At 31.2% G+C, this 20,507-nt stretch overlaps 1 protein-coding gene and 1 long non-coding RNA gene across 3 annotated transcripts in view; one reads left to right on the top strand and one right to left on the bottom strand.

Annotated features, from left to right (window-relative positions):
* The window catches only part of mlt (tubulin folding cofactor E like protein mlt), a 33,398-nt gene extending 22,552 nt beyond the window's left edge, over positions 1 to 10,846 (bottom strand). For both annotated transcript variants that reach the window (XM_075377886.1, XM_075377885.1), the window contains exon 1: positions 10,698 to 10,846. The gene's annotated coding sequence lies outside the window, so the exon portion shown is untranslated. The remainder of the gene's footprint in view (positions 1 to 10,697) is intronic.
* Positions 1 to 20,507, top strand: part of LOC142331786 (uncharacterized) — a 117,274-nt gene that overhangs the window by 2,144 nt on the left and 94,623 nt on the right. The window contains exon 2 of the long non-coding RNA XR_012758089.1: positions 2,483 to 2,521. This is a non-coding gene — a long non-coding RNA (uncharacterized LOC142331786). The remainder of the gene's footprint in view (positions 1 to 2,482; positions 2,522 to 20,507) is intronic.

Below are 20,507 nucleotides of genomic sequence, written 5' to 3'. Positions count from 1 at the left end.
GGTGATTTCATCTTTTAATTCATAAACATGCTGCAAAACTTTCCCATGTGAGAACCACCTTGCCTTGAAAATAGTAACACTGAATGTACTGCACCCATGTCTTTACAAAGTGCAGAAAAGATTCTTGATTTCATGTATCTCATTTTTATATAATTTACTACAGTTACTACCATCGTTAGCACAACATTCAGACCAGGACATATTTCTTTGGAAGCCAGAGCTTCTCTGTGGATTATGCACTGTGTCCAGACACATCATGGATATTTTTGTTTTACAAGTGCTTGAATACTTTGGAATCTTCCAGGCACTGAACAGGGGCCTTTTTTCTTCATTTACTTCAGTACTGGTAAACCCAAAATTTAAGTATTCTTGAGAATATTATCTTGATTTTATTTTCAGAACCATGCTTGTCTGTGTACTTTATGTTTTATTATCATCTAATGCTCGCTTACGCCCACTTAAAAATTTATCCTAGATTCTCTATAAATCTACTGCCATGAATTGCAATTAACATGCAAATTACAACATACATTCACGATAGATTTGATAGCAATGGAAGGATCAACTTGACTGAGACTGGCTGGAATTGAACGAGGTGCAGCATTTATACATGTTTGCGCAGATGTTCCAGAATGTTCAAGACAAATCAGAACTTCTTGTGCAGCCACAAGAATGTCCCTGGTATGGTGGACATAAGACAGAGAGCAATAGAGAAGTATTGATTCAGGTTTTGTCAATGCAGTGAATCAGTGTTGCTAAATATCAATAAATTTACTTATTCTTGGTAATTTGTAAGGTTTGTAATTAAGGTTAGTGTAGCTTTAGTGTCAAAATACATTATTGTATACATTGTTATTGTGTGAGAGGAGGGGTGTAATGAAAATTGGGTCGCAAATACTGAAAGGTTGAGAAACGCTACGCTAATGTGTTAGTTATTGATAGAAAGGAATAAAATAAAATGTATTTTATACAGTACACTAATTTTGTTTTTTAAAGTAGTATTTCTATAATATCTGACCAGTTTAACCTACATAAAAACTATGAAAAGTTGTATTTAAAGATGTATATTTCTTTTTTGTGTTATGATTAGGAAGTTGTATATGTTTTTTTATTTATTTTATGAAAAGAAAGCAAATTTGTAGATATTTACAAAAAAAACACCACTTTTAATATAACATTTCATTATTAGTTTTTGTTGGTTTAATAGTTCCAAATTTCATAATGTAGTCCATTTAATGAAGATGTGTTAGAAAATGTTACCATAAAAGTAGTAAAAAACACATGAGTTTTCTGTCAGATACAATTTATAGCAGCTATAATTTAATTAAACTCATTGATTTTAATGATGTAACTTTTTCTATCAATAGTATATATAAAGTCTATGAGAAATTAAATTTTATGCATAAACTGGTTCAGCAGTATTATACAATTATATCTTAATAATTACATACTCTTATGATTACAACTTTATCACTAAATACTGCTATTGTTCTCTCTCTTTTTTTTGTATCAGAATTGAATATATAATTATTACTAGATAACTGATAATAATTATCTATAATAAAATGATTAATGGTGATAATTTTAACAACGATTTTTATTGAAGAATTCTATAGAAATTCAATAATAAAGATAGGGTATGACAAAAATATAAACAAACAACTATATTCATAAGAATTTATCTGATCTTGATACGAAAGAAAACAAATTAATTAAAGCAGTGTTTACGTCTGATTCCTGGAGTAAGATATTAACAATGTTTTCTTGTACTGATAGATTTACGGTTTAAAATTGAGATGGCAGGTAAAACCCACAATGCAACAAACTTACCATTGGGTGAGATACAGGCAATATAATAGTTAAATATATTCACTATTCAATGGGTGGAGAAAAAGTTTTAATTTTCATATTATGGATCTAACTGAATATCCAGATCGCCAAAAGAGTAGGAAATTTATCTTTTTAAAATTTTCTAATATTTTTATGTTTAACATTATTAATTTTCATGAATCAAGTTATAAAATTTAACTACTTTCATTTATAATCCTTGCTCAGCACAACACTATGTCCAATACTGAGATGAAAAAAAAATAATTCAATGTAAAACACAGCTAGCTATAGCTGGTCTTGCCTTTTTTCATCATTTGATGAATGACCTATACTAATATAATAAAGAGGAAGAGGTTTCTGTTTGTTCGTGATAAATAAAAAACTACTTGATCAATCACAACCAAATTTTTAGTTAGTATATTTCATCTCAAAACAAAAAAAAAGTATGTGTAGTAGTGGAGCTTTGCCAGTTGAAGCACAAATTTTAATGAATTGAATATTCTAATCATTCTGTAAGTCTCTATCACTGTGTGAGTTGGGTTCGGGCTGAATGATTCGAATCAATCAAATGAATACTATTACAAAAATAATTGAATTAAATTTACATTAATTTAAATAAACTAATATTAAATAATTTTTTTTTAAATAACAGGCTTCCCATGGGTGCTGCATGTGAGGCTAGAGTGGTGAGGTATGTGACCACCTTGTATGTTAATAAAATTGCAATTTCTAATAGATTTTCAACAGGTTTAAATTAATGGCTTGTCCATTTTAGAAATTATAGCACCTGTATATTTAAATAATTAAGGTTTAGTTTTTTGATTACTTTTAACTACTCTTAATTAGAAAAAGAACTACTGTAATTATAAAAAAAAAATAATTCTGGTAGATGAAATACTTTATATCAGATTAAAAATGATAAATTTATACAATAGTGGAAATATATAAATATATTTAAATAGAAAACTAATATAACTGCTTTTTAAAGAGATATTGTATTAAGTTTTAAAATAAATAATTACACACAACTGAATGTATACTACCAACTGTCAATGGAATTTTTTTTTTATATATGTAGTTATGTAGAGTTATTTTCAGCTGAATATAATGTTCTCTGCCAAATTGTTTTGCTACTTTCTGACTCACCAGATATAATTTGATTTTTTTATGGTTCAATTAAAATATTTGTTAACATTTTTACTTTTTTATTTTCAGAGATTAATTGTAAATAAACATTTCTCTTATGCTAAAATCTTAAAATTATTAAAAAAACATTTTGACAAACTGGAAAATAAAAACAAGTATGTTTTTTTGATTTCCACAAAATTTATTTAAAAAATCACAGCTGTTTCAATGTACAATATGTTTATCAGATGTTACATATAGACTACTAAAGCTTAAAAGTTAGATATAAAGAGCAAGGTAAATACATAAACTGGTAGAGATAAAGTTCATAAAAAATTTATGTACATTAGTACATAAGAAAACTTTTATGTTTTAGAATTCTATACATAATATCTGAGGAAAGTACTGTGTATTGAAACAGCTGTTATTTTTTAAATAAATTTTGTGGAAATCAAAAACCATATTTGCTTTTAATAATTTTTTTAAAAGTTTTTATGGATTTTCATCAAGTATATAAAATAATTTTTTTAAAAATAATTTATGGATGAAGGCTTCATTTTTTATTTAAAAAAAATTTATTTTACATAATAATGAGTGTAAACGTAAAAAGTAGTTTTTTGAAAATATTGGCCTTTAATTACACTGCAGTATGAATACAAACTATTAGTAATGTTATTACTGCATTAATTTAATCAAATCTTTTAATCAGGTTTATGGTTCTAATTTTATTTTTTTTTTAGTTATGTATACATAATACAAGCCAAGATGTTATTTGAAAAAAAAAAACAATAATATTTCTGATGAAAACAAGAGGTTGCATGCTTTGGAGTAATGAAAAATGATGTCTCTTAAACTTCTATCCCTTTAGTTGGATGCAAGAAATAATATACACTTTAATAATAAACAGGGAAGTGGGTGTTACCAGGCACAGATCCATCGATCATATGGATCAGTTCAGAAAATTAGAAACAGCTGAATCATATAGATGTATAAGAAAACATGTTACAACACCTACAAAATAATGGAAAAAGACCATTAATTAATGAAGATGGATTCGTTCACAGAACTATTTTGCTTATGCAATGATGAGTATAATTCCTTCTTTTTCAAACTGTTCCCGCTTTTATTATTTTAACTTTGTGTTATCTATACAGAAGGATATGTTGTTGAGAAACAATCTGTGTTACTCTTAATTGATTCTGTATGGCTTCAAAGTAATAATGTTTTTAAAATTAGTATTGAACAGATTAAAAAGTGCCAACAACATGGAAGTAAACTACATTTGATGTTCTTTCAGCTTCAATGATCTCAACAGCTAGTTTATTAAATGTGGCTTTGGCTATTATAGGTAATTCTGACTTCACAGACTTTAATTTCCAGAATGCTACTACATGTTTTAGGCATTGCAGAACCACTAAATTGTAAAGCAGATGCAGTTTACAATCTCATCCAGGATTCTTTTACAATTTTATCTATTTCCATGAAAAAGAAAATTTTTTTTAATAATAAATATGACAAAAAAATAAATGTTTTTCTTGTACGATTATATAAGTATTAATAATATTAAATTTTCATTATATTGTACTGTATTCTAATTTTAAATTCACTAAACTAATTAGTTTTCAGTTAATCACAAAATTTTTAAAACATTTTTTAAAGAAAAGAAATTAAGTCACTCAATAAAATCTTATATCAACAGAGATGTTTTATTCGTAATACAGTTTTTTTTTTAATTTTAGTTTCATCATGAAATGAATTAAAATAATTTGAACAAAAGTTAAATTTCTGGAATGGTATAAAAATTAAATAAAATATTTTTTATTTAAATTAATAATTTTTTTAATTATTTACTACTATGAGGTGAAAAAAAAACAATGCTAGACAGTAATAAAAAACAAATATTATTTTATTAACATGTATTGCAGAAATAACAGACTATTCATATTTATACTTTTAGTGTAATACTAATTTTCATGTTTGTTTTTTTATTCATTTTCACAATCTGCTGTTAAGTCATTATGAAATAAAATGACAAGAACATGATGTTAAACAGCCAAATAAAAACTACATTCAAAGTTATTTAAGATGTTATGAGTACTAGTTTATGAAATGTGGCTGTTATTAATGGTATTTTATAGTTTTCAAAATTTCTTTTAAGAATTCCATAACTGTTGTAGAAAAATTAGAATGTAACTATGCTACCTGGCTTTAATGGTTTTTTTTTAATATTTTGTAATTTATTTAAAAATAATTAGAGTAAAATTTCTGTACTTACTAAAAATGGAAAAAACTTAATTGCTATGGTCCAGGAGTTTAAAAACGGTTAGATGATTTGCTGGAATTTTTTTTTAATAAAAGCACCCTTAAAAATATAGATTCTTACTCTTACTGTACATAATGTAGGGTATTCCAGTTAAGACCCCTGGTCCTTTTTACTTAACGATCTTTATTAATTATCCTTCCATGTTAGAACAGTCATTGTTACCTCTTTGGAGGTAATATACCTGCAGTTATATCTGAAGTAAATTACTTTATCTAATAAGAAAATGCTTCAATAGCAATTAAATCATTGACTGAATGGAACTATCTAATTTTAAAAACTAATGAATCTGCACTGATGTGTTTCTCATTGACAAACCATTGGTGATAATAACAGCATTTCTTGATGCCAAGTTTCAAATTTGCAGGTCACTTTTTAAATGATAAATTTATATGGAACAAGTGAAGTGATTTAATTTACAACTTAATTAAACCATACTTTTTAAAAAAATATGCTTTAAAATATGAATAAAATAAACAATAATTCCTCTAAAATACATCTTTGGGCTTTCTCAAAAATCAACGAGTTCTCAGATGCAAAAATTGGTTACCAGTAAATTATTAATATCTGGTGCAGGTAAATATAAATTATGTGGACGAACATAATTAAAAATTGTTTAATTTAAATGTATTTATATTTACAAATATGCTTCTTTGACCATAAACACAAAATAAATTTTCTCATTGACCAGATGATTTACGCTGTGTAACACAAAAATAATTCTCTTAATACAATATTTGGATTTTATTTATAAGTAAAAATGAAAAATTTGTTAAGAAAAGCATGAAAATTATGTAATCTGTTAAATCTTTTAAGTTTACAAACAATTTATTTAACTTAGTATTAATTATAAAAATGAAAAGTGATCAGTAACATAAATGAAACAAAATAGTAATAAAGTGGAACAAAACATTCCATAAAGTACACGGAACAAAACATTTTACAATTTTTTTATATTAATAAAACTTGGAAAATCACGTAATATTTCATCAACAAAATTTTTAGTTTATTTAAGATTGTATCTATAATTTGGAAGCTATGTTAAAATTAAAATCAAGATACTGTGTGATAATGTAATATGGTGGTAACAATATCTAGGTTAATTAGCTGGTAGTATAATATGTTTTAGTATTAAAAAAATAACATCATTGGTTCCTTACTTCATAATGCTTGGGTTGGAAATAATATTATTTATATTTATTTAGGGACTATTTAAAAAAAATAAAATACAAAAGATATAAAAATAATAAACTGTAAATTTTAATATTAAATTCTTTACATTAGAAGAAAACAGTTATAATTAATTATTTTACAAGAATACTTTTCTGATAGATTAACTCAAATTTAATGCAAAAAAGCGTAATAAAATGATTTTTATTAATTCACTAAAATATTAATTAATGACTTTTAAATTAAAAGTATCAAACATTGCTACCCGTTAATAACCAATAACAAAAATAAAACTGCTGAAATATAAATGCTAATTTGTATTTACATTTTATTATCAGTGTTGTGTTAATGAGGGCTTTGCATATAAAAAGGGTTTATTAATTTTAGATTAAATAATTACAGTTATTGGTTATTGTTATCTAAACCTTTTAATTATTACCTAATAACTAATCGTTAATAACGATTATAAATTATTAACGATTAGTTGTATTTAATTTTACAAAATCTTACGAAAAATGCTAACAATAAAGTTATAATAGTTTCCTGGTACTGGTCATTTATTCTTATATACTAGAAAAAAAAATGATACATGAAAAAACTTTTTAAATTGAAATTTTAAAAATCTGATCTGCTCCCCCATCACTAATATTGCCTCCAAAGTACTTTTTTGGGCCACTTACAAGACTACTATGCTTAGAAAGGCATAAAAAAATATGCAATAAATAAAAAGAATTTGATTTTTGAAGAAGGGGAAAATTTTTTTAAAATGGTTAAGACAAGCCATGTATGCATTGGGCTTTATAAAGTGGGGTTATGCTAGCAAAATTTTAAGAAAATTGATCCCAAACAAACTATTTTTACTCCACCTTCTGGAGATATTGACCCTAAATGTTTAACAACAAATTGTGTCATATGCACTAGACTCTATGCCAAATTTCATTTAAATCAGTTTATCCAGTCAAAAATCATTAAGCTTCAAACACACACATACATACAATCAACACCCACATGTTTTATTTTTGGGGGTCTCTGAGCTAGAAATGAACAAAAACTCGTACCCCATTTTTTGACTTATTACAATATTTAACTTCTTGCAGCAAAGCACTAGAGCCTATAATTCGGAGGGACCCGGCTTCAATACAGGGAAAAAATTTTTTTTAATTTTGAATAAACAAAAAATATTTTTTTTCATTATTTTAAAATAATACAGATAAATGTCATTATAATTATTACCACTGGTGAATCCAAGGGCGGGGGCTTAACATTGTGTATTTTTTAAAAAGATAAAACATAAGAAAAACTTTAAAATTAAAAAATGCAAAACAATAGAAAATACTTTTTTTCTATATAAAATCAAATAAAAACAAGAGAAGGCAGTCCTTTTGTTTTTTTATGATGCTGAAAAGGAAATTTTTCAACTACTCTTCAATTTTTGTTTAAAGTTATCTGCAACTTATATAAACGGGACCCCAAATTTAAATTTTGTCTAAGGCCTGGTAAGATTAATCCAGTAATGGAGGTTGTATTTAGTAAAATTAATTAATTAAAACCATTATTAAAAAATTATGATGAGGATCAGTGTATGACATTTTTGCAATAAAAAATAAATAAGATTGCTAAATACAATTTCTGTAGCTTTGTTTTTTATTATGTTAGTGTATTGTCAATAAATGTATCTATTAAACAAATCTTTTTTTGTTAATTGCCATAACCATAATAGATGTGACAATAGCATTCACGTCATCATAATTAAATATTTATTATGAAAAATATATAACTATGTCAAAGGATATTGACTAAAGAATCAAAAATTAGTTTTCTATATTAAAAATCAGTTTGTCAGCTCTAAAAATAAAAAAAAAAAAGGATTCCTCACCTAACATCCATAAATAAGAATCATGTAAAACAATTTTAATAAATAAAACATTCTAACATTTTCATTTGTTCATATCTATAATAATTTTTATAGAACTATATTAAATTATTTATTAAAAAATAAAATATTCACTTTCATCATGAAATCAGACATAAGAACTATTTTCATATAACACAACATAACATTTTGGTGGCTTAATGACCATAAGGTGTAAAAAAAGTATATTGAATTACTTATTTAAAAAAATTACTGATCCATAAAAAGAATCTTCCCAAATTTATTTAAAAATGAACTAAAATACTTGTTTTAAAAGCCTAGTATTATTCCACTGAAGTTTTTTAAAGAATAAAAATACACTGAATTTATCCATCTTGCCTGTAACAAATAATATGTATCCAAAAGGTTTCAATTAATGTCTTCCATATTGTTTTTCATTATTTTTATATATCTACTTTAAATTATTATATACATTATTTAAAAAATGTTTTAATTTATACTGAGATGGTCATCGATCAAAGTTTTCTTTATGTATTTCTGACAATTGTTTAAACAATTTTTTTTTCTAGCCATGTAATAGAACCCCTATATTCCTAACAAAATCTGAATACTGTATAATCATGTACCTACCTGAATAAAATATTTATTTAATTTATTCAGTAAAATACTGTAACTTTATATGTAGGTATATATATATCCAACCTATCCCCGAACAAAATTTAACCCCTTTTATTACTTCACTGAAATATTATGCTTGTACTATTTCTTTCTACATTCAAGGTACAAAAAAACAATAAACAAGATTTTAAACCCTGTTAAAATTCTGTCAATCTTGTTCAGGTTTAGGCCAAAACTTTTGATTAAGTACCATTAACTAAGCCTTACAAGTAATAACATGGATATTAACAAATCTAATTAAAAGTAATTGCAGTATATCATTAACTGTATTTGAAGCAGTGTCCTTTCTTTAATTATAACTTAATCTTAAAGGACATGTTAAAAAGGAAAAACTGTAACATATTAATTAAAATGTAATCATATTAAATCCCCCAAAGTACTGCACACTTTTATGTGTATATCATTAAACCTGAAAGCCAAATTTACATTCAGTAGTATGATCAGCTGTTACACAAAGCATTAACACTGCTAGAGAGGTGTCCTTGTTCAAGAGTTATGTAATGTGAAACATCATGAACCAGTAACTTGACCACAAGTAATAAAAAATGTATATCATTAAATGAAATTAACATACTTTAATGATTGATTCTATGTTTGAAAAAATATTGAAGTACTTGTATTTTATTTAAACTTTTAATTGAAAAATGTTTATTTGTGAAACTATATCTTCTACATATACAGTGAAAGCTGATTATGAAAAATAAATTAAAAATTTTGTTTTCATTTTATAATCAATTCAAGCAGGGAAAAATGGGGTAGGTAGATCTGGCTCCATAACAATGGACCTTTTCTTTGGTATCTAAAATGTTCTTCTTTGCTAAATTTTACTTTATCATAAAATCAGATAGATAAACTTCTTAATAATTGTGTTTTATTAAACTAATTATTAAAAATGTATTTCAATCTTATCAAGAGGCATAAATATATAATTTTTTCTTGTTCCTACGACCGACTGAAACACAAAAAATGCAATATTTCCAACACAGGTGAATTCACAATAAAATAATATTTTTAAAAATTTATATTAAAAAACCTGTTGTTTTGTTTTTAATAAATAAAAACTTTTAGCAATTCAATTAAATATGTAAAAAAAAAAATGCGAAAAATGTTTATTTTTTAAACAAATAATTTCTGGTTTGTCGCGTAGTATACACCGTGTAGATATAATCCTTATATTACACAAAACACGCTTTCAATTAATACCCCTCTACAATTGCTTTATATTTCAGCTACGCATTACTGAAGTGTAATATAATGTAATATAAGAAATTCTTTGTAGTTAACTTTCACTATACACAGTTTGCCGAATATTATTTCGTATAAGTGCGCTTCAGGTTTTGACATTTAAAAATCAGCTGTGTTTTGTTTGTAAATATTGCTGGAACAAATCCATTATGTGGGACGTGTAATAACAACGCAAAAATATCGAATACGATTGAATTAAAACATTCATATTTGCAAATTCTTAAATATTTTTAGTAGTAAAATTTATACTAATAATAAACACGAATTAAATAAACAAAAACTAATCAATAAATAATTTTTTTAAACACTTCTTTGTCTATTTAAAATTTCAAGGAACAAAGCAAACGCAATATTAGAATAGGATTCTTAAATGCACGAAATTTATATAACTTTTAGAATTATAAATTTCTTAAAATAAAACACTTTAATTTCATTCTGTATACACTAAACACTCACTTTTTTTAACAATTCCACAAAAGTAACATTTATTCGATACCTATGACACGAACTGTCTGCTTTGTTTACAGCTGCCAGCTGAGTACTGGCTGTTAGTTCTTGGTACACAAACTAGCAGCGCTAGTTGTTCACTAACAAGGTCAATTTGAACAACCATCTATCCACAGAGTCGAGTTGCGTATTTCTAAATCCGCTTACTGTTATTTCTGTGAGCCAGTTTGAACTAGTATTGTAAAGATTTTCTTCTTTCGTTGCGATTTTTAATATAAGTTTATTTTATTTGTTCATTTATTTTTTTCATTCTTACATAAAAGTATACATTCAATTGTTTGCCTCTGTGGTAAATCGATAATTAAATGACATTTTTAATTTAAGAAAAAAATACAGCATTTTTTATTAGGGAAAATTATATGAATTTTATGTTTAATTAATTATTTTGTGTAATAATTACTTCTTTGAATTGAGAAGTTAAAATCATTTTTCATACATACAGTTATGTAAATTTATTGATTTTTGTTGTAACTTACTTTACCTGGTCGTATCTGAAGTAAGACTGGAAAATCCAATACATTTTTTCAACTGGTTTCTTAATTATGAATAATTCGTTTTTATGTCATTTATTTCTTTGTTTATAGGAAATATAATTAATTTCCTAGGTACAGTATATTTTCCCACAACAACATCGGAGGAATAACGTTTTACAGAAATAGGCTTGGAACAGCAGACTTCCTGAAATTATCGAAGTATGATATTTGGAATGTTAATAAAAATGCGAAGGTCTTGTGAATAAGAATTATCCTTTGATATGGAAATTTATTTTCCAGAACGCTCATAAACCTTCCACGATAAAAACTATATATATATATATATATAGCAGTACTTAATTTATGCGATTCCAACTTGGGTGCCGGAGGGCTCGGCAGTCTCCGGCGTCGAATTCCCTGTCGAGTTTCCTCTGAGAGATGTAATCTGTCATTCATTTTCTTAACATAGTCCTCTATAGCCTTCTATTCTAGTGGTCCTCTCATCGTAATTCTCTGAGTGTCTTCTGGATTAAAAGTGACATCTATGCCCAAGGCTTCCAGCATCTCTTGGCGTTCATTCTCAAATCGTGTAACAACTAAAATAAACATGTAGAGGTGTCTCCTCCTCAGAAACATGGGACAAAGGTCCGAGTGGTCCAAAGAGAATCTGTACAAGTAAGCTCTATAGCCTCCATGGCCCGCCGGAACTGCGTTAAACAGTAATCTACCGAGCCATGAGTCCTTAGGTACCAGCTTCTAATATCTCCGATAATGCGGTGCGTCCACCACTCTTTTGTCCCCTCGTCCAACCCGCTTTGCCAGATTCCTAACAACTCCTCTTCAATATCAGCACAAATTCTTCTCTTATCGGCAGGAGATAGAGGGTCCAATGCTCGGAGTCTTTTCCTTTGCTCAATCAGCAGGTTTATAGATAAAAGACCAGCCAAGACCTCGGCCGCCTCCTTAGAAAACGCACGATAAGCAGTTTATCTGTAAACAACATCTCCTGTGTGAAGCCTCGAGTCGTCCTAAGTATTTTGCGTACTTAGTGACGCTCCCCTACAATTTAGCCCCGTACAACATCATGGCGTATGCAACTCCTGCCAGCAGTCTCTCCTCAACTGGGTCAGGCCACCGCAGTTGGGTAGCAGACCGGTAATCAACCTCATCGTCTTCTCCGATTTGGCGAGGAAAGGCTCCTAGTGAGGTCAGTAGTTATCGACCCATCAGCCTCTTGCCGGTTATCGGTAAGTTGCTGGAAAGGCTGGTTGTGGAACGGCTCTGGGAAAATATCGATATGAACTGTTTTCTAAATCGAGGCCAGTATGGCTTCATGAAAGGGGTTGGCACCGATTGCATCTTGCCAAAATATGTTTTGGCAATTTTTTTTGACAAAGAGGCAGCATTTCCTTACTTGTGCTGGAGTTCTGTCTTCTATGATTTGGAACGCCGCAATGTTCCCGTAGCCCAACAGGCCGTAGTAAGTGACTACTTGTCTAACCGCTCGGCTCTGTTTACAGATGCGCACCTAGTTGTGGAAAAATCCGTCAGCAGGAGAAGCCCGCAGGGTTCTGTTCTCGGTCTCTTGCTGTGGAACCTCGTCTTTGACGGATTTCTGGGATTGACATTCCCAGAAATGGTCAGGCAGAAGAGGTCATCAGGCTTTCGCTGATGACTTTCTCCTATTAGTTCGTGGTAACTCACGACGGCAGCTAGATGATCGATTGCAGGCGGCTTTGTCAACCGCAGAGGGCTGGCAGTTGGAATGGCACACCACGACTAAGGGAAGATTCTTGTATAAATTTATACAGGATCTGGGAGGATGGTATGCCTCAAGCTCGTTTTTAAGGCAACGAGTGCACAGGTGCTCACCAACCATGTTAATTTAAACCAATATCTGTTTCGGTTCCGCAGCTGATGAGCTGTGCGTCTGTGTGGAGTTCCAGTCAAATGAACACATGCTGTTTGACTGCCCTGCTCTGGGGGGGGGGGGTCCAGAGACCGGGCCACCCTGGAACTTAGAGGTCAAGGGGAAAATTGGCCATTCACAAGCGGCAAGTCAGTGTGGCGAGAGCCGCATTGTCGGACCGTGTGGGAGTTCCGCATCAAGGAACTCCCACATCAGTTTATTCAACCGACATCAGTAGTTTACCTAAGGGGAAAAGACTCCTACTGCACTGCTGTGGGAACCACAGCAGTGGTTCCCCTAGAGATATATACGGCTGACCACCAGCCAATTAAGGCTCCAAGCGCTTTAATATGGTGGATAGGTACTTGCTGGTATTCAGCGACCTGGGCGTGGCAGCGAATTGCTGTCTAAACGAAATGAGTTTTAATTTATGGATGTCATATGTATTTTTAGTAGTTGACGGGGTGCGCCTACCCACTTTAGCAAATATATGACAAGTGAGCGGTTGGGACACGTAAGCCGGTGGTGTATGGCACCGCGCTTAGTCCGCTCACGCTGTTATGTAAGCTCTAGGAGCTATTTAGGTTACTGGTCGCTAAACTGTTTCGAAGCTCAGTAGCCATTTGTGGCACAGACATTTGGTCGTATGCTTTAGGGCGACCGAATGTGATAGTGGCGTGAGAAATGCCAAGCAAACCAATTCTCCGATATGGCAGCCGCCTCGATGTCCTGTGTTTCAAACCGGAGCCTCGTATCGACCCAGACCTCAATGTATTTAATCGCAGGTCCGGCTTCGATACGTCTTCTCTCCAAGGCGTGTCTCAGCTTCGGTCGTCTCTTGGGAAAAGAAATTGCCAACAACTCTGTTTTGCCCACCAGCGTAAGGCCCACCCCCGCCATCCACTCTTTAAGATATCTTCATAAGCATCGCATATCTTAACGGTAGCCTCGCAAACTGTGTCAATCTCCACCGCCAAAGCGAGGTCATCCGCATAACCCACCAGAGTCACCCCTGGCTGAAGGGGGACGTGGAAGACCCCGATATGAGACAACACAGACAGTCGGTCCGAGTACCGACTCCTGCGGTACTCCACTGTTTAGATTACGCTCATTGTTGTACCATCTTCCAGGCAGCAAACAAGCTTACGCCCAATGAGATATGACTTGGTCATCTGTCGGAGGTTACAGCAGAATATCGTACTCCACTAGCGACCTCATTATAGCGACGTGAGAAATGCAGTTGAATGCATTTCTTACGTCAAGGGTGACGAGCACGCACATAACCCTTCGACTCCTCCTTGCAGCTCTCTCCGCAATCTGGCAAATAGCGCCCACCGCGTCAATGGCGGACCTCCCGTTCCGGAAGCCGTATTGGCTGGCGGAGATTCCGCCCACCCTCTACATCACCTCGGATATTCTGCGTTGGAGAATACGCTCCAACAATTTGCAACCTTGCAAAACTTGTAATGATATCCTTGTATATAAAGATTTATATTCTAGAGTTTTGTGGACTTTTAACAGTTTTTTCATAGACTACTGAACACATAAATAATGAATTACTACGTACATTTTGTTGATTTTGTGGAGGGATCTCGTAAATTTTATCTTAACAAATCTTGTAATGATATCCTACTTGTACCTGAAGACTTATAGACTTCAATTGTTTTCTCATAAACTTTTATTGCCTGAATTATTTTATTTATATACGTTTCTTTCACTGAGATTAAGGATGTTCGTAATACAGCCAGTATCTTTGGTTTACAAAATGAAACTGTCACTTTTAGGACAGAATATCAACTATATTTTAGGGGACGTAGCAAGCTGAAATGCTATAGTATATTCGGTTTAGTAAAGAAGGCAACGGTAAACTACTTTATTCCTCTCTTTTCAAAACCTGGCGTAGAATCTTTTTGTTCTTGGTGAGATGGCTACACCATTTTTAGAGATGATTTTGTCTCGTGTTAGATCACCGTAAGCTAAGTTACATACATATACAGCCTTCATTATTAACTTTATTTTCACATGAAATTAGGAAGTTACAAAAATTATATTATTATTATTATTACAGACCCTACATTAATTTGGAAGAAGTAAGCTTTTAAACAGCGCAGTCTTTTTTAAAAATCGGTTCATTAGTTCCTTAGACGATGATTAAAGAAATCCTTTCTCTTTATAATAAAATAGAGTAGATAATGTTTAAACACAGTCGACCTGATTTTAAGTGGAACGTGAACAGTCTTGTGGTTAAGGTATAATTTAGATATATCTCTTTTAGATAGTTAGAGAATGAGTTTTAGGGCAGGACTGTTTTAATGTTTGGACGGGAGTCAGAAGTTAGTAACCTTTCAGGTTGCCAAAACAGTATGTAAAATTTCACGAAAGTGTATACACGCGCACACAATACGCAATCAGTAGATTGCGTATCAGTAGATGATCTAATTAAAATTACATCTGCTCGACAGTTAATTTGCTGTATTTTAAGACTAGTTATATAACTTCTAATTTTAATTCAAGACAGAGACTTTATTATGAGCTGACAATATTATTTTTGTTGTTATTTTTTTTTGAATAAAAATTTATCCGTAAATTATATCCGTTATTTTACAAAATTTTTGATCCACTCACTCTTCTGACAGTTTTTTTTTACACGACTGCCCAAAAAGGAGTGCAATGTATGTCGGGTGTATGTATGTTTGTAACCGTAGCAGCTCAACGGCTGAACCGATTTAGATGTATGACCCCGTATTGGAATCCTTATGTTACCGGAAATGCCATTGGCTATATATATATATATATGTTTAAATAAATTAAAAAAATTAAAAAAAATTACAATATACACAAAATTGTCACTCGCATTGCTTTCTAATTATTCTGTATTAATAATTATTCTAGGCTAAAGATCAATCTTTGTCAGCAGTGTTTTTTTTTTGGTAGTCCTGTTTTTTAATTTATTATATTTATCTCTTGTTACTATCTTGAACTATATTTAATATTTTAAAATTTTATATTAAAGGGAGGAATTTAGCGTATGGTTGTATATTTCTAAGCGGGGGGAAGGTCCTCGACCTTTCATCCGGAGGTCCCGGATTCGAATTCCAGTCAGGAATGGCATTTTCACACACGCTACTAATCATTCATCGCATTCTCTGAAGTAATTCGGAGAATTACTAACGATAGTTCCGGAGGTTAAACAAAAAAAAAAAGCGAGGAGAAGGTGCCGCTATTTTTAAGCGGGAATGCCGGCTTCCGTAGCGCGAATGATAGCGTTTCGGCCTTTCATACGGAGGTCCCGGGTTCGAATCCCGATCAGGCATGGAATTTTTACACGTTATTTGTCATTCATCTCATCCTCTGAAGAAATACCTAACGATGGTCCCAGAGGGTAAAAAAAACAGAAAGCGAGGAGAAGGTAGACAGACATTTTAACACTTCTGTTTGTGAACTGACGATCAAACGAGTTTTCCGATTTCTCTGAAATTTTTTAATAGTTTCTTGTTATTGGTCGGAACGGAGGAAATATATATATTAGGGAGTTCTTATGATAAAATTTTTCTTTCAAGATGGTTACTGCTATTTTTTTTTTTATACGGATAGAAAATAGAGAAGTACACTGAAAGAAATGTTCTCGGTGCCAATTTAATTAAACCAATGAAAAGACATATGTTCTCCCCTTCATTTCTAAAGCTTTATAGTACTCGTGACGTCATACACCATCTCAACGGTTATTTCATTTTTAAGTCTAATGGTGGAATTGAGACCATTTTCCTACAACTGTACAATACGTGACTTTCCCAGGTAATATGGCTATGTTAAAGGTAAGTATGGTGGTCAAGTTAAAAATGGTGTATCGAGTTTTTTCAAATCGTTTGGTTTTAGGATCAAACTAGTTCATCTAGATGAAAAAAAAGCTGATAAAACAGTTGTAGGACTTTCCCGTCACGCGGCTAAGCGGCGTTCCGGTAAAGTCCTACAACTGTGCGTTGTTTCTGTTGCACGACTTATACATACATAACACACAACTAAATCTAAAATATTTAACATTTTATTTAAATATAATATTTTTCGTTTATTTAATTCAATGATTGTAACTAAATCGCGCAGCCATACCGTATTTAATTCGCGTGGGTGTGGCGGTACTAGCGGTGACGGTCGGCACTAACTAAACTAAAGTAAGTTCACCACTTGCATAGAAAAAATTTCGCTTTTTCAGTCGGAAGACTGGTGTAGCCGCGAGACTTAACGCACCAGCTACCTACTCAACCGGGCGGTCGAGTTTGAGACCCAGCCAGATCGAGTTACTTTTTACATTTTAAATATTATTCACTTATTTAATTCTACGGTTCACCTGTGAAGTAACGACATAGCAGACAGAATTTTTTGGGGTGGGGATGCGATTTTGAAAAATGTTGTTATTGTTACAGATATTGTTATTTTTTAATTATTAACAGATGTGCCTAAGAAAAATATGACCTTAATTAGGCGAAATCTCGTGATACTGAGGTGACCTTGCTTTACAGTCTCACCTCCTTAACCTTTTAAATTTGAAAATTTAATGGCATCAATTCCCCATATATAAAAGTAATCTGACTAAGTTTAGTTAAAATTGGTCCAGTTGTTTTATTGATATAAGGTGATTTAGAGGCCAATACCGAACACACACACACACAACATACGAACATTAATATCCGGAAATTTCTATCCGAATTCTTGGGTTCCTTAGGTGTCAAAACATCAAGATCGGGTGAAAACCGCTTATGTCCAAATTAAACCGATTACAATACTTTCCCTTCTAGAGAGCTTTAGCTCTGCTATAGCGCTATCTAGACGGGAAATAAAAATATACACATGTGTGTGTGTGTGTGTGTGTGTGTGTGTGTGTGTACGTATTTGTGTCACACTACCTTTGGCCTTATATCTCACAGGATTAATCCAGCGGTTTTTATTCAAATTTGGTTCAAATATTTCTATGTATGGGGCAGTGATCGTATTAATTATTTTCAAAATTCGTTAAGGGGGTATGGGGATATTGCGGGTAAACCAATTTCGATTTCGTTCAGAGGCATTTTAGAGAAAATTTGTTACAATACATAAATAAATAATTCAATTTTTTTTTTCAAATCAACTCCTACCTGTTAACATTACATTTTTTTTGTCTATTTCTCTTCCTTCGGTTTAAATATTTTTCAAAAATATTGAAAATTTATAGCCTAAATTTAGAGCTACCAAGAAACGTTACAATTTTATTTTTAAATTAAGTACCCTGGACTTAAAATGCAGGAATTTTTTTTTGAAATATTTTTGTCTTATTTTAGCCGTTTTTTAAGGTATTGTTAGACCTAAAGAAAACTTTAGTAGATTTGGTAAGCGTAACCTATATATGAATATTTTTAGAAAAAAATTTCTTAAAATTTATTCCCAAATTTAAAATTTTAAAAGTAATGTAGAATATTTATAACTTCCTAAATCTTCCGCATCAGTTACGATAGGCAATTACATTTTTTATTTCACTTTAAATTTCACCTCATTAATTCAATCTAATCGCATAACTCTATTAATTTCAACTTTTTTTAAAATTTATTTAACCTCTGGGACCACCGTTAGATATTGCTTCAGAGGATATGATGAATGCGTGTGTGAAAATGGCATGCCTGACCGGGATTCGAACCGGGGACCTCTGGATGAAAGGCCGAGACGCTACCACTCGCGCTACTGAGGCCGGTTATTAAATTCAATTTAAAATGAGTTAGGCCAACTGATTACAGATATATTAATCAAATGTTTTGTTTTTGCTTATTCCGTTATTAATAATTCCTCTATTATATATAATGATAATATACTATATTTAACAATAGAATTTTTCTCATCTAGCAATAGATTTAAAAAAAAATAATAATCGTTCTTTAGCGTTTCTCTTTGCTATTTATTTCAATAACGTTAAACGTAGTCCATTCTTTGCATAATTTTCTTTGTTCACACTCATTTATTCTCATCTAATGTTTAACTTTTCAATTTTAAGATGAACTATTTTCACTTATCTTTCGTGTGTGTGTTTGCGCTCGTGTACAGGTATAAGTGGATGGTTGGTACGCGTAGGTTGACTCACTGACCCACCGGGTTGGTCTAGTGGTGAACGCGTCTTCCCAAATCAGCTGATTTGGAAGCCTAGAGTTCCAGCGTTCAAGTCCTAGTAAAGTCAGTTATTTTTACATGGATTTGAATGCTAGATCGTGGATACCCGTGATCTTTGGTGGTTGGGTTTCTTCAATCAACCACACATCTCAGGAATGGTCGAACTGAGAATGTACAAGACTACACTTCATTTACACTCATACATATCATCCTCATTCATCCGCTGAAGTATTATCTAAACGGTAGTTACCGGAGGCTAAACAGGAAAAAAAAAGAAAGGTTGACTCACCTTCCCGGGTTCGAATCCCGGTCAGACATGGCATTTTCACACGCTACAAAAATTGTCATTCATCTCTTTAGTAATATGTAACGCCGGAGGTTAAAATAAAAATAAAAAAGTTGAATCACCTGCCATTTAAATAAAAATGAAATATTTATTGTCGCTGGAAATTTCCTTCGACTACATAATTAAACAAATAAATTTACAATTTTGTGTATAAGCTACCGATTATATTATTTTAAGCTTTATTTTAACTTCAGTGGTAAGTTAAATCGTATAAATAAACGTTGTTAAATAACTGCATACTATTAATAATGACGTCATTACTTATACATTACAATTTAGAAAATATATAAATATATTGTGCAATGTATTAAATTATTGTCAATTATATAATTACTGTGTATACTATTTAAACACGGTTTTAAGTTTAACACTCAACAATGATTTTTATGAAGGATGATAAAGATTGCGTGATATTATTTATACCGTAATATTAATTTGTACGCGTACTTACTGTACGTTACATGTATTGTATTTTTAACAGTTCCATACTTTCTCCCATTTTATTGCAGCAGTTGTAGTATTGTAGTTGCATTTACATCTATCTATAAGTGAGTTTTAAAGAGGATCCTCTGATCACAAGTTTACATGAGATGACGTTTCCTTAAAAATCGAGAAATAATTTTTTTTATTCTGACAAAAATTAGTTCTGCAATTAGAGTTCTGCAACTAGTGAAATACAAATCGACAACTCTATGTTTTGTTTACCGACGAGACAAATTTCACTCAAGATGGCGTCAACAACTTACGCAGTGAGCATACATGGGCAGAAGTAAATCCTCATGAAACGGCGGAAGGCAATTTTCAACGCCGATTTAGCGTTAATGTATGGTGCGGCCTTCTTTATAGTTAGCTGTTTGGACCGTTCATGTTATCTCAGCCGCTTAAATTCTGAAATCTACTTG

This window comes from Lycorma delicatula, chromosome 10 (assembly GCF_047948215.1).
Source record: "Lycorma delicatula isolate Av1 chromosome 10, ASM4794821v1, whole genome shotgun sequence".
Classification (NCBI taxonomy): domain Eukaryota; kingdom Metazoa; phylum Arthropoda; class Insecta; order Hemiptera; family Fulgoridae; genus Lycorma; species Lycorma delicatula.
Note: the sequence above shows the minus strand (reverse complement) of the source record. Positions and strands in the feature narration are given on the sequence as shown.